Source organism: Astyanax mexicanus, chromosome 1 (genome assembly GCF_023375975.1).
Source record: "Astyanax mexicanus isolate ESR-SI-001 chromosome 1, AstMex3_surface, whole genome shotgun sequence".
Taxonomy (NCBI): Eukaryota; Metazoa; Chordata; class Actinopteri; order Characiformes; family Acestrorhamphidae; genus Astyanax; species Astyanax mexicanus.
The window spans coordinates 118,127,179-118,141,903 of record NC_064408.1 but is presented as its reverse complement, the minus strand read 5'-3'; the positions used below and the strand labels follow the sequence as shown (position 1 = coordinate 118,141,903).

Genomic DNA, 14,725 nt, shown 5'->3' with positions numbered 1-14,725 from the left:
GAACTTGTTTTCTTTGCACTATTTGAGATCTGACAATATATGTTGTTTGTAGTTTATAGAATAAAACAAAAATGTCAATTTTACTCAAACATAAACATATAAATAGCAAAATCAGAAAAAAAAATCTAGGGAGATTAAATAGGTGATAAACCACTTGCTGAAAATTAAAGATTAAAAAACTCATGCATATCTGTGCAGCAACAGTAAAACTGGGTGTTATAAATGTGTAATAAATCTAAAAGATAGCTCACTAGATATTTGTGTGACTTAGCTGCTTCCTAAAAATGTGTTAATAAGACACACAGGAAGTCTGGCTTCAGAACGTCTCAATAAGGCACGTGGGAGACTTTCCTATTTCACACTTTTCCCTCATTATTACAGGGTGACAGTTTTATTCCTGTAATTCGCCTGTAAATAAGTTTCTAAATACGCCCACTTATCATTTAAACCAGGATCCAAAATCCTCAAAATACCTTATTCAGGTCCCCTGCTGTGAACTGGACCACCGCCTGTCTCATCAATTCAGCCACAGAGCACCCGGAGACCCTCATTAAATCTATATACTCTCGTGTCGTTATGATTTGGGAGCTTTTGGGAGATTACTGAATGTTTTCAGGGGCAGCCGTTTGAGTGCAAAAGTAGGACAGAGCTCATGACCTACTGTCTGTACAGCTGTGTAGATCAACACCACATTAAAATCATGATCTGAGCTTAAAAAGAAGTTTATTGTTGGAATAGAAATGAATATGTAAGTGATTATAATATTAGAGTGAAAGGATACTGTAAGTTTAATGGGGGAAACTGTACTGTACTATTGAAAGGAGGCTCTAATACTCTGTTAGATCCTCTAATACAGATAGAAGATGAGATAAGTTGGTTGGATATGGAGGTTCTACAGGTTTTGAACGGCATCCTGCAGCACATTTACCTACAGATGTTGCAGCTGGGCCTGTAGATCTGGCTCTACACTTGCAGGTTGCTGAAGCTGCAGCATACCATTTGTTCAAAAAAAGCTCAATTGGCAATAAATCACACGCGATTGACACCAAGTTTGCCCCCAACTTCTTGCCGTAATCTGCCCCGCCCCCGCCTAACACACAGATTTTTTTTTTTTGCTTGTAGTGAGAATGTGTTCTAGTCTCGGTCCGACCCAAATATCAAATATACTTCTTTTTAATTGAGTTAAACTACTGATAAGCTGCAGTTTAATCTGATATATTAGTCAGATAATATACTGCTATGAACAAACGCCGTCTCTGCTGCTCCATGCTGTTTACACGTGCAGTAATGTGCAGAGTTCACTGCTCATAGCCGCATAACTTTGTGTTAAAGCAGCTTCACACTGCACAGATATATGGGCTATAACACAGAATCTTCTCACTATATTCTTATTCTCGCTTCCGTACCAAATAGCTCTGTGTGCTTCTGTGGTTTATTGGTGCACAGTTTGGTGCGTTTAGGTTTATGACTGTGTGAAACCAAACCAAATTAATCAACTGATCCAGACCATAGAAACCAACTACAGGTGTGAAAATGCTCTTTTATACTCAGCTAATTAAGCTCTAATTCAGAAATATTTACAACCAAGCTGAGATGTTTAAAATAAAGTTAAAAAAAAGTTTCCTTTATAAAAATTTAGCATGCATTCTTTATTCCTGCGCCCCTCTTAAACATACAAGTATATACTAGTGTTTTAATTGACACCACAAATATATATTTATATATAATTGCATTTTACATTTCTTACATTCATTCTTTTATTTACATTTAAATATTCACTATAAAAACTTCTTTGGATCTAAAACAATATATTGCTCCAATTAATCAGATTAACTTTGTTTAATCAATTGACACCTCTTATGTACAGCTATGTAAAAAAATAAGAGGCCACTTAAAAATGATGAGTTTCTTTCATTTTACCAAATTAAAAACCTCTGGAATATAATCAAGAGGAAGATGGATGATCACAAGCCATCAAACCAAACTGAACTACTTGAGTTTCTGCACCAGGAGTGTAAAGCATAAAGTTATCCAAAAGCAGTGTGTAAGACTAGTGGAGGAGAACATGCCAAGATGCATGAAAACCAGGGATATTCCACGAAATACTGATTTCTGAACTCTTAAAACTGTATGAATATGAACTTGTTTTCTTTGCACTATTTGAGATCTGACAATATATGTTGTTTGTAGTTTATAGAATAAAACAAAAATGTCAATTTTACTCAAACATAAACATATAAATAGCAAAATCAGAAAAAAAAAATCTAGGGAGATTAAATAGGTGATCAACCACTTGCTGAAAATTAAAGATTAAAAAACTCATGCATATCTGTGCAGCAACAGTAAAACTGGGTGTTATAAATGTGTAATAAATCTAAAAGATAGCTCACTAGATATTTGTGTGACTTAGCTGCTTCCTAATAATGTGTTAATAAGACACACAGGAAGTCTGGCTTCAGAACGTCTCAGTAAGGCACGTGGGAGACTTTCCTATTTCACACTTTTCCCTCATTATTACAGGGTGACAGTTTTATTCCTGTAATTCACCTGTAAATAAGTTTCTAAATACGCCCACTTATCATTTAAACCAGGATCCAAAATCCTCAAAATAAGCCACCAAACCAAACTGAACTGCTTGAATTTTTGCACCAGGAATAAAGACATAAAGTTATCCAAAAGCAGTGTGTAAGACTGGTGGAGGTAAAACTGTGATTAAAAACCAGGGTTATTCCACCAAATTCTTTCTGAACTCTTAAAACTGTATGAATATGAACTTGTTTTCTTTGCATTATTTGAGGTCTGAAAGTTTCTGAATCAGAGAAACTGATTCAGAAACTGAAGTGGTCTCTTCGTTTTTTCCAGAGCTGTTTATATATATATGCCTGAGACAGAACTCAGCGAGACAGTCTGAGTGTGTTATATATTTTTCAATGAGTGTATTTAAAGTGTGAGCCAAGCAGAGGTAGATACATTCTGAATTCTGCCTTCCCAGATAGTAACACGGACTGAATACAAATTCTTTATGTCTTCAGTGTGAGAATGTGCTCCCGGTATCCCATTACACCCCAGGCCTGCCAAGAATAATATTCTGGACAGGGGTTTCAAAAAGATCTTTTCAGAGCAAATATTGTTCACTCTGAGCTCACAACTGAAATCTAATCATAGAAACATGAGTCGAATGTTACGATATATGGACAAAAGTATTGGGACACCTACTTCAGTCCACTTCAGTTTCTAAATCAGTTTCTCTGATTTTGCTATTTATAGGTTTATGTTTGAGTAAAATTGACATTTTTGTTTTATTCTATAAACTACGGACAACATTTCTTCCAAATTCCAAATAAAAATATTGTCATTTAGAGCATTTATTTGCAGAAAAAGAGAAATGTCTTAAATGACAAAAAAGATGCAGAGATGTCAGACCTCAAATAATGCGAAGAAAACAAGTTCATATTCATAAAGTTTTAAGCGTTCAGAAATCAATGTTCTCCTCCACCAGTCTTACACACTGCTTTTGGATAACTCTGTATGACTCCAGATGCAAAACTTCAAGCAGTTCAGTTTGGTTTGATGGCTTGTGATCATTCATCTTCCTCTTGATTATACTCCAGAGGTTTTCAATTTGGTAAAATCAAAGAAACTCATCATTTTTAAGTGATCACTTATTTGTTTGGTTGTTTGTTTCTTCAGAAATCAAGTACATTAAAAGGAATAACTGCCTCTACTGTCCAGAGAAAGCTTTTTAGATTGTCTAGATTGTACTTTGATTTTAGTAGAGTATTGCTATGAGGATTTGATTGCATCAGACTGATTGGTTTTTCAGCTCTTTCTCTGCTTTCCAACTAATCCAAAAAAAGTATTGGATAGAGCAGCTCCATCATACCAGATAACACAGTTCAACTGCTCCACAGCTCAATGCTGGGGCTTTATACGCCTCTATCTAACCCATGCCTGGAGTCATTAGTCATTAGTTACAGGGGTTGGACAATGAAACTGAAACACCTGGTTTTAGAGCACAATAATTGATTGTGGTGACGGACAGTTCTGGTGGAAACAGGAGAGTTGAGGTGCACATTGAATTCTGCCGTGATTTGATCAGCCGTGGTTTTATGTTTTTTGGATACAATCCGGGTTAGCACCCGAACATCCCTTTCAGACAGCTTCCTCTTACAGCATCCACAGTTAATCCTGTTGGATGTGGTTGGTCATTCTTGGTGGTATGCTGACATTACCCTGGATAACGTGGCTCTTGATACATCACAAAGACTTGCTGTCTCGGTCACAGATGCTCCAGCAAGACGTGCACCAACAATTTGTCCTCTTTTGAACTCTGGTGTGTCACCCATAATGTTGTGTGCATTGTAATATTTTGAGTAGAACTGTGCTCTTACCCTGCTAATTGAACCTTCACACTCGTACTGCTCTTACTGGTGCAATAATGTGCAATTAATGAAGATTGGCCACCAGGCTGCTCCAATTTAGCCATGAAACCTCCCACACTTAAATGACAGGTGTTTCAGTTTCATTGTCAAATATTAGTCAGTATGTTCACATACATTTATCTGCTTCAGACAGTGCTTTTCTGTTGTCAGTACATCTCTTCAGGAACTAGACACTCTGCAACCAAACAAACCTGAGTACATTGATTTTAGAAGGAATGTCCACAAACATTTGGACATATAGTGTAGCTAGTAGCTAAAAAAGCACCGTACTAACACTCATATCTCTGCCAAAAGGCCTAGCAGTGAACTGATGCTGATAATCTACATTTCAAGGAAGAATGGGCCGAAAACATGCCGTTATAACGCAAGAGCAGGTACTAATGGGTGCCCCATGGGTGCAATAATAGCCCACTGAATAACTCCCACCATGTCTTTACCACACTCCGCTCCAGCTGTCTCTTTAGGAAGGACACTTTATGGTTTATTAGTGCTATTATGTTCCCTGTGTGAGGCTATATCAGAGAAAAATTACTGCTAGGGTTAGAGCTATGGACACAGAGAGGGTTATAATTACATTAAAACGTGCGGGTTTACTGTAGGGTCAAGTAAATTTACAGGGAATTTAATATACACAGTTGCACCCAGAAGGAAGTGCCGGATTGCAATGCTTTTCGAAAGGAAAATAAATGTAAAAATGTAGACTCTTAAAGGAAACATTCTGGTCACATTTGTTGAGCTACAAGTACAGAAGTAGTGTGTAACACCTCATCTTGGCATCTCAGAGTTGTAGAGGTTCTTAATGGTGTCCTACGATAATTTATTCCATGTAGGGTCAAGTGAATTTACAGGGAATTTAATATACATTCATCGTAAAGTTGCGATAACAGTTGCACCCAGAAGGAAGTGCTGGATTGCAATGCTGTTCAAAAGGAAAAAAAAAATCAAAAGCAACAATAAATGATAAAAATATAGACTCATAAGGTCTTGTGGAAAATTCTGGTCAAATTTGTTGAGCTACATATACAGAAACAGTGTGGTAACACCTCTGTATTACAACATGTCAGTCATCTTGGTATCTCAGAGTTGTAGAGGTTCTTAATGGTGTCCTACGATACTCTATCCTATGCTGTATGAATATTTTTACAGAGTTCTTGTAGATTTTCAATCAGGAACCACAGTGGGCCCTATCTTACACCATGCATGAGGTGCGTTTATTGCTATATTGGCAACAGAAAACATAGGTGTTCCACAGACTGATTAGAACCCTGACAACAGTCAACAGTCAGACGTTCATTGCTATCTTGGCAATGCAGGTGCACTATGTGCTCTCAGTGTGTGTACACCTCAGCTGCGCTGTTAAGATAGCAATCCACCACAGTCAGAGCTCACCTGGTTCTTTAAGGGAATGGCATGTAACACCTAAAACACAGCCATGATTAATCAGTACAACTAAAGAATTAGTACAAACTGTACTTTGCCAGTCGTTACGATAGCAAAGACACAATGACGCCCCAAAATCAAGCTATTTGATTGAAGGGTAAGCTATAGACTGTTTACTGGTTACAGGACCTTTTTAACGTAGCGGTACGCTTTCAAAGTGCCTGTACTTAAGGCCAAAGATGATTTGGCTTTGTAGGAAATTGAACCCTACACCATGACACTTGTCCTTCTGGACGTGTGACACAGATTCATTGGTAAACTTCCTTTTGAATGGCTTTGCAATCTGACATTTTCTTGATGGTAAGTGTATTTAAAAGTAAAAATATGCTAACATAATAAAATATATTGCTCCAAAAGTGGCTATAATAGAAACACCAATGGACAAAGCCATTGGTCAAGACCAATTTTAAAGTGGACCATAAACATTTAAACAGCTCAAATCCACCAAAATGTCTCAAAGTGGGTATTTATTTTTTTTATCTAGCAGAAAAACAAACAATGAACTAAATGCTTTCAGGGTCCAAAAGTCGAACGTTCATGGCTGACCTGGTCACTCACCCAGAACCTCACTCAGCATTATTTCACCTACTGAAGGAAAAGCTTACGGAAGATGCCTGTAAAAACAGACAGGAACTAAACCTGGCAGTATTACAGGCTTGGCAGATTTTCACCAGGGAAATCCTCAGCATCTGTTGGTGTCTGGACTCTCAGATTTCATACAGTCATTGATTTTAGTGTTATACATTCAATTCAATTCCAGTTAAATCATTGTAGACGCAACGTTCTGAATTAAAGCTGACTTTAAACCCATAATCATGTCACTTCAATCCAATATCAGTGAGCACAGAGCCAAAACAATGCCTGTCTGATCACTTGTGGGCTGTACTATGTGTTAATGTATTCTGTACAATTTGTATATTATAAATATGATTTATATTTGATTTGCCTTTTGAGTACTCCTGACATAAATATTCTAACTATGCTTATCTAACCTGTGGTCCTGTCTTTCTTTAAATCTCACTCATGCTCATTTATGAACGAGCATAATTTTTTTTATTATTATTATTTTAAAATGTTCTGGATTGTAGATTACTGTATTTTTCACACTATAAGTAGCACTAGATTTTAAGGCGCATTATTTGACACTAGTAAGGAATAGAGGTGTCACAATATTTTCCTTCTTATTCAGCAGGTGGGTGATAAGACCTGTAAAGCTAAGCTAAGAATACAAAACTGTAATTCTACAAAAAAAAAAAAACATTTTCTTTTAAAGTCAAACGAGTGCTGGATGTTAATCAACTCAGATTTCTATTTTTCTCCTTAAAACTGTTTATTTGGGTTTATTTGAATAAAGCACTTCATTTGTATATCGTGAGCTTAGATTTAAGTAAGCCAGGGTGATATTAGCTAGCGGTTTGTCCTATGTAGCTTGTTTTAACACGATAAATACACAGGGTACAGTCTAAAATACTTACCTCTGAACAGCAAAAGAGCTAGCACTTAGCATGGTTAGCAGCTAATGTTAATGCTGCTCCAGAAGTGCTAGTCCGGTTTAGCAGCAGGCTCCAGTGCGATATGCTTGTATCTGAATGACAAAAGAACACGAGCTTAGTTCAGTTAGCGGCTAATGCTAATGCTGCTCCAGCAGCGTTAGCAGCAGGCTACAGTCTTATAATACTCACCTCTGAAAATGGCGAAAGAGCTAGCGCTTAGCGCAGTTAGCATGTAATGCTAATACTGCTTTAGTCTGTATGCTGGAGAACAAAACTGGTGGCTTTACTGCTTCTTAATACCTGACCACTTCAGTTTCTGAATCAGTTTCTTTGATTTTGCTATTTATAGGTTTATGTTTGAGTAAAAATTAACATTGTTGTTTTATTCTATAAGCTACAGACAACATTTCTCCCAAATTCCAAATAAAAATGTCATTTTGAACATTTATTCTGCAGAAAATGAGTAATCACAGTTTTCATACATCTTGGCATGTTCTCCTCCACCAGTCTTACACACTACTTTTGGATAACTTTATGCTTTACACTCCTGGTGCAAAAAATCAAGCAGTTCAGTTTGGTTTGATGGCTTGTGATCATCCATCTTCCTCTTGATTATATTCCAGAGCTTTTTTATATTGGTAAAGTCAAAGAAACTATTTTCCAGAGCTGTAGTGCGAAAAACACGATTATCGGTCTCAACCAGTGTAAAATGAAAAACACCATGTCTGAAAGGGTTAAACTCCAGATTTCTCAGAAGTGTTTTTATAGACATGGTATAGAGTTTTATTCTACAGAGCTGATGGAAACCTCACTACAGTTAACACCAAGTGCCAGCTAGCATGGGATCCGTTAGCATCCAGCTCTCAGTCTTGTCTTTACGATCTCCCGCTGACTGTTAGCCTCATTAGCATTTAGCGTGAAGCATTCCTTTAAGTCATTAAGTGCTCTTCACAGCTCAGCCACTCTTACCGTGAGCATCTGTGAAGGGCCTATGCTTGATTGACCAGTTCCAGCTCAGCTGGTCTCCTCTGAGGGAAGTCCAGAGGGAATTCAGTCTATAACCACAGCAGCAGCGAGAATACCGCCACAACAACCACATCAGATCAATCGAGTGGCCATTAGCGGGTGAGTCTAATGATGGTTCAGATACCCGCGGGGGCCAGGCCTCTGAATAATGAATGAGAAATGTCACTTTATCGTGAAAAAGCTGAGAAACATGACAGCTCGGCTTGACGTGTGGTGTACAGTAGTGTTATACACTCCTAAAAATAATATCTACAAGCACTTCAAAGGGTTGTTTGAGCTATGGCATAGAATAACCAACTGTGTGAGAGAGCCAATAACCATTTAAAGGCTTAAAGAACCTTCACACTCACATGTTTTTAACAAAAATGCGTCTTTGTGGACCCAAAATTGGTTAGTCTATGACAGGGGTGTCCAAACTACGGCCCGTTTCCTTTTTTGGAGCGGCCCGTGAGGTATTTTAGAAATAGAATGAAAGTTGGCCCGCTGTTGCAGAAAAACGGGCCAAAGAGTCTAAAAGCGGAGAGAGTGCGCATTTCTAGCGCAGAAAAACGGGCCAAAGAGTCTAAAAGCGGAGAGAGTGCGCATTTCTAGCGCAGAAAAACGGGCCAAAGAGTCTAAAAGCGGAGAAAGTGCGCATTTCTAGCGCAGAAAAACGGGCCAAAGAGTCTACAAGTGGAGAGAGTGCGCATTTCTAGCGCAGAAAAACGGGCCAAAGAGTCTAAAAGTTGCCATAATTAAGGAGTTTAATATTAAGAGACATCATGAAATGAAACATCAATTTGAAAAATCTTAGTTTACACAACACTGTCAAAGATAAAGATAGTTAGTCAAGTAAAATGGTGTGTAAATGAAAGTAATCAGGAAAAAAGTATTATTTAAAGTGGTATATTTCATTATTTGTTTTATTACAGAGTCTGTGGCCCGTGACTTCAAATATATTTCTCCTTCTGGCCCCCAACAAAAAAGTTTGGACACCCCTGGTCTATGATAATCATTCAGTATAGGCTGAAGATTAATCATGCAGTCACTAGAGCTAGCGATACATCTTTTGGATTGGAATGCATTATCTATATGTGGCATCAAATATCATCAGATTTTTATTTATAGACTATAGTAACTATAGAAAAGTTACTGATTCATTACTCCACATGGTGGCGCTATGACCAAATGAATAGGGTAACCAATTAATCCAAAATTCCTGGTATTTGCTTATTTATAACTATTTTATACTTTTCAGTAACACAGATGCGATATACGATACGATATATCAAGTACTGCAGAATCACAGTATCGTGAGATCATATCAACATATTGTGATATGGTATCGTGAGGTGCCCTGTGATTCATATACCTAGTAGACCCATTTGACTAGTGCTACCAGGCTAATATGCTAAGCCAAGTACACTACTAGTGCATCTTAAAAAATCTAGAATATTATTGAAAAAGTTACTTTAAGTTACTTTATTTCAGTAATTCAGTTCAAAATGTGAAAAAAAGTATCTCAGAAAATTAGAATATTATATGCAACCAATTGGTACTGTTGGCAGTGTGGGCAGTGTGCAAAGTCCTGCTGGAAAATGAAATTCGCATCTCCATAAAAGTTGTCAGCAGAGGGAAGAATGAAGTGAAAATATTATTTAATTTTTTTTTTTTTTTTTTTTTTTTTTTACTAAGAACTGATCTCCCCGTCTACTCTAATATAATCAACAATGTCTTTGAATATTAAATACTTTCTGAACTAACATTTATTTTTTATTAAGCACACAGCCTAACACAAAAACAGGTCGGGCCTCAGGTTCGGTCGGTTCGGTTCGGTTAGAGAATCTAAGCTCTACTTTGGGATCACACAGAGGTCTTGTGTTGAAGTCCATGACTCAAAGGCCCAGAGCAGTTTTGACAGCACAACAGGGGATCCACACAATGTTAAGTAGGTGGTTTTAATGTTTTGGCTAACTACTGTTTAATATACTGAGAGTTCTCAAAGCTGAAAATACAGTCAGTGGCTACATTTAGATCACATGAATACTAATACAAGTGATGGACAGGCAGTCTCTTACAGTTTTCTCATAGTGATACAGTGGCATCTAGTGGCTGACTGATGTACGTTCACTAAACTCACTAAACTTTTCACATCAAGCAGTGCTGACAGTGAGTGTGCAAAAAAAAAGTGTCGTAGAAGTGGTTTGACATTTGGACACATTTGCTAAAATGAATTAAAGCCCACCCTGTAGTAAAACATTTAAAATTTTAAATGTAAATTTTATGGAATAACAGTAATAACATATATATATATATATATATATATATATATATATATATATATATATATATATATATATATATGCATGCAATGTCTGAATTATATATATATTATATATATATATATATATCCTCTTGAGACCCAGTGTCCTCATATGTGGACGTTACATTTCTGCTCCTCTGCACCATGATGCTTCGTTTTTTTAAAACATTAGAAAAAAAAAACTTTGGTCTCATAAGGAGACACTGCCCATACCATCTAGTGGTCACATGACATCATTACACTTAATTGATTAAATACAAGATAGCGGGGATCCCAGTTTAATGTTTTTACAGCCAGTCCAGACAGACATTCTCATGCAATTTTACTTTTGAAACTAGTTTATTTACTTAATGTAGAAAGCAAAAAAAGAATGTTTTAGCGTATGCTTCCTTCTGATCCCAAATGGCAATGTATCATTTTTAACTGTAAATTAAAATAATACATTACTTCCCTTGCAAAGACAAAGTTTTTCTACTGGTTAGGTCCTACTAATCCCAAATAGCTAGGAGAAATAAAAAATGCACACCAAGCAAAAGTGTGGGTCTCAGGAGGATATATATATATATATTATAGTTTATATATACATATTTATACATATTTACATTATATATATATGAGAGAGAAATCATGGCATTAATATAGTAATTTTGGATTATTAATTTAGTCTTTTAGTATTTTATCAATGCCAAAGTACATCCTTTTGTTTTTTAAATTTCAGAATATATATAAAGTTATTGATTACAACACATTTCTACGTTTTTCAGGTGTAATAGTGAATAAATACTGCATATTTACTGCACTATATATGTTGAATCAATATTTGTGGTTTGATTGAGCTTGCTGTGTCGGGGGAGGAGTCAATAAAGACATTTTTTAAACTCATTTTTAATTTTCTTATTGTGAAGCTCTTTGGGAGACACTCTCAGAACTGGCTCATTCTTTATTTATATTGTTCCTTTTAGTTTGTTCGGTATTTGCTAAGATTGATCGTTTTTGGGAAACCCACCCCTGATCAGTTATCATCTAATATTTAAAATAAAATAACAACAGATTTGGTTATTATTATTATTATTATTATTATTATTATTATTATTATTATTATTACGACTATTTTAATGTCAGTTCTGTTGTATACTTACATTTACTGCTCTCTTTTGGGTACTTTGTTTTTAATTTCGTGCACTAAGATCACTTCTTACAATGGTGTCCTTTTATGAAAAATAATGTAACTCCATGTTTCATCAAGGTTTTTGGAAGCAGTTAATATAAACGTTAGATAAACCAAACCCTTCCAGTCTGTTAGCAGAACAATACATTACAAAAATCCATTTTATTCCAGTAGATTGTTATGGTTGCGATTCATTGCTCTCATCACTGAGCTCGTGTTTAAAGATGCTGTTGTGCTGAATTCAGCACCCCCGCCAGGAAAAGCACACCCTCTCCTGGAAGCTCACACCCACATCGGCTTTAACTTTACTTAAAACGTAAATGTAAATACCCAATACCCGATACTGTTCTAAGCTACACTGATTCGTAAGAAATTAGGAAAAAGAAACGTCACCTGCAGCCTCTTCTGTGAGAGGGTGCTTTTCCGGGTGGGGGTGCTGAATTCGGCACCATAGTAGTGCCTAAATCTCTAAATCTGGACCCCCGCCATGAAAAGCACCCCCTCTTGGCAGCGCATGAGTTCCGTCTTCTTGATAAAAGCAGAGATAATTGTTTTAGATAACTTTAATTAAATCACGCTCCTGAGAGGAGGTGCTTGTTATGGCAGGGGTGCAGATTTTGGAGCGCTTTCAAAATAAAAGTTTATTTTAAAACAATTTCAGCTTTCTCTGCAGCTTAATTTTTTGGCAGGACAAATCCAGCTATTTCTGATATTGGGTGGGCACCGGTTCCTACGCTAATGGCCCTAGACTGTACCTTCTGTGTCAGATACTTGTTCCATTTAATCCTACATCATATAGCATGGGTAGTCCTCTTATCTCAGGACCTGTTAATGTAATGTTTGATTTTTAATATGCCCTTTAAGTCAGTTTATGTGAGATAAATGCTGCTGATACTATATGATAACAGTGCATTACATAATGTGGACTGTGTAAATGTTATTATGCATTTTAGCATTTGTGTTACGCAACTGCGATACATTAATGCACAGGTGTGATATTACAGATTATATAGTATTTATTTTGCCACTAGTTATCAGTGTTAGCTTTAGCTCTTGTCGCCAGACCCCCTAGAGCACTTGCTGACTACGTGAGTGAGTACGTGACAGATTAGCTTTATTGCAAAAGGACTAGCATTTTCCACTGACCTTTAATAAAGAGAGATACCGTTGTTGTTTCATGTGTTTTTGTGTTTTGTTTGAAATATTATTTTCAAGGAAAGCATTATGAGGATAGAATTCTATAAATGCATTTGTCAAACTTTGTACAGTAATAAGAAGCTGAGACTGAGGCTCATGGAATTAAGCCATTCCACCTTAAATTGCCCTGCAGTTACGACACCTTTTACCTTAAATTGTTTCACTGTATATGTGTAAGCAATAGCCAAGCACTGCTGCTGTGTCACTATGTCTAGTTCAATTCACACAATTTTAGCCTGAATGTTCAGTAGCCAACGTTTTTTTGTAGACTGCAGACAAAAGCCTTTATAAGTCCTATATTACAAATTCAGCAAACATCTAGCAGATTTAATATCTAGACCAGTGAATCCCAATCCTAACTTTAACCTCAGTCCAAATCCTAACCTTATCCTTTACCTCAGTCCAAGACCTAACTCTTTCCCTGGCCCTAATCCTAGTCTCAACATAAAACCTAATCTTAACCATTATCCTGATCCTAATCCTAAACCTAACCCTGGCCCTAATCCTAACCTTAACCTCAGTCCAAAACCTAAACCTAACCCTGGCTCTAATCCTAACTTCAACACAAAGCCTAATCCTAACCATTATCCTGGCCGTAGTCCTAAACCTACCCTTGGCCCTAATCCTAACCTTGACCTCAGTCTAAGACCTAAATCTAATACTGATCCTAATCCTAAACCTCAACACAAAGCCTAATCCTAACCATTACCCTGGCCGTAGTCCTAACCTTAACCTCAGTCCAACCCCTTAATCTCACCCTGGCCCTAATCCTAACCTCAACACAAATCCTAATCCTAATCATAGTCTTAAACTTAACCTCAGTCCAAGACCTAAATCTCACCCTGGCCCTTATTCTAAATTTTAACACAAAGCCAAATCCTAACCATTATCCTGGCGGTAGTCTTAAACTTAACCTTAGTCCAAGACCTAAAGCTCACCCTGGCCCTAATCCTAACCTCAACACAAAGCCTAATCCTAACCATTATCCTGATCATAGTCTTAACCTTAACATTAGTCCAAGACCTAAATCTCACCCTGGCCCTAATCCTAACCTCAACACAAATCCTAATTCTAACCATTATCCTGATGGTGGTCATAATTTTAACCTCAGTCCAAAACATAAACCTAACCCTGGCCCTAATCCTAACCATTATCCTGACCTTAGTCCTAATCCCAATCATTATCCTGGCCGTAGTCCTAACCTTAACCTTAGATCAAGACCTAAACCTAACATTGGCCCGAATCCTTACCATTATCCTGGATGTGGTCCTAACATTAACTTTAGTCCAAGACTTAAATCTGAACCTGGCCCTAATCCTAGCCTCAATGCAAAGCCTAATCCTAACCTTAACCTCAGTCCAATACCTAAATCTCACCCTGGCTCTAACTTCAACACAAAGCCTAATCCTAACCATTATCCTGTCCTTAGTCCTAAACCTACCCTTGGCCCTAATCCTAACCTTAACATCAGTCCAATACCTAAATCTCACCCTGGTCCAAATCCTAATCTCAACACAAAGCCTAATCCTAATGATAATCCTGGTCATAGTCCTAACCTTAACCTCAGTCTTAGACCCAAACTTAACCCTGGCCCTAATCCTAACATCACAACTGCACTGGCTACTGCAGCATATTAGTCACAAGCCATGTTAATCTG

General features: G+C 37.0%; 1 long non-coding RNA gene across 1 annotated transcript in view; it reads left to right on the top strand.

Annotated features, from left to right (window-relative positions):
* LOC125784414 (uncharacterized) overlaps positions 1-6,873 on the top strand; it is a 182,683-nt gene extending 175,810 nt beyond the window's left edge. The window contains exon 2 of the long non-coding RNA XR_007427209.1: positions 4,512-6,873. This is a non-coding gene — a long non-coding RNA (uncharacterized LOC125784414). The remainder of the gene's footprint in view (positions 1-4,511) is intronic.
* The last annotated feature ends 7,852 nt before the right edge of the window (positions 6,874-14,725 follow it).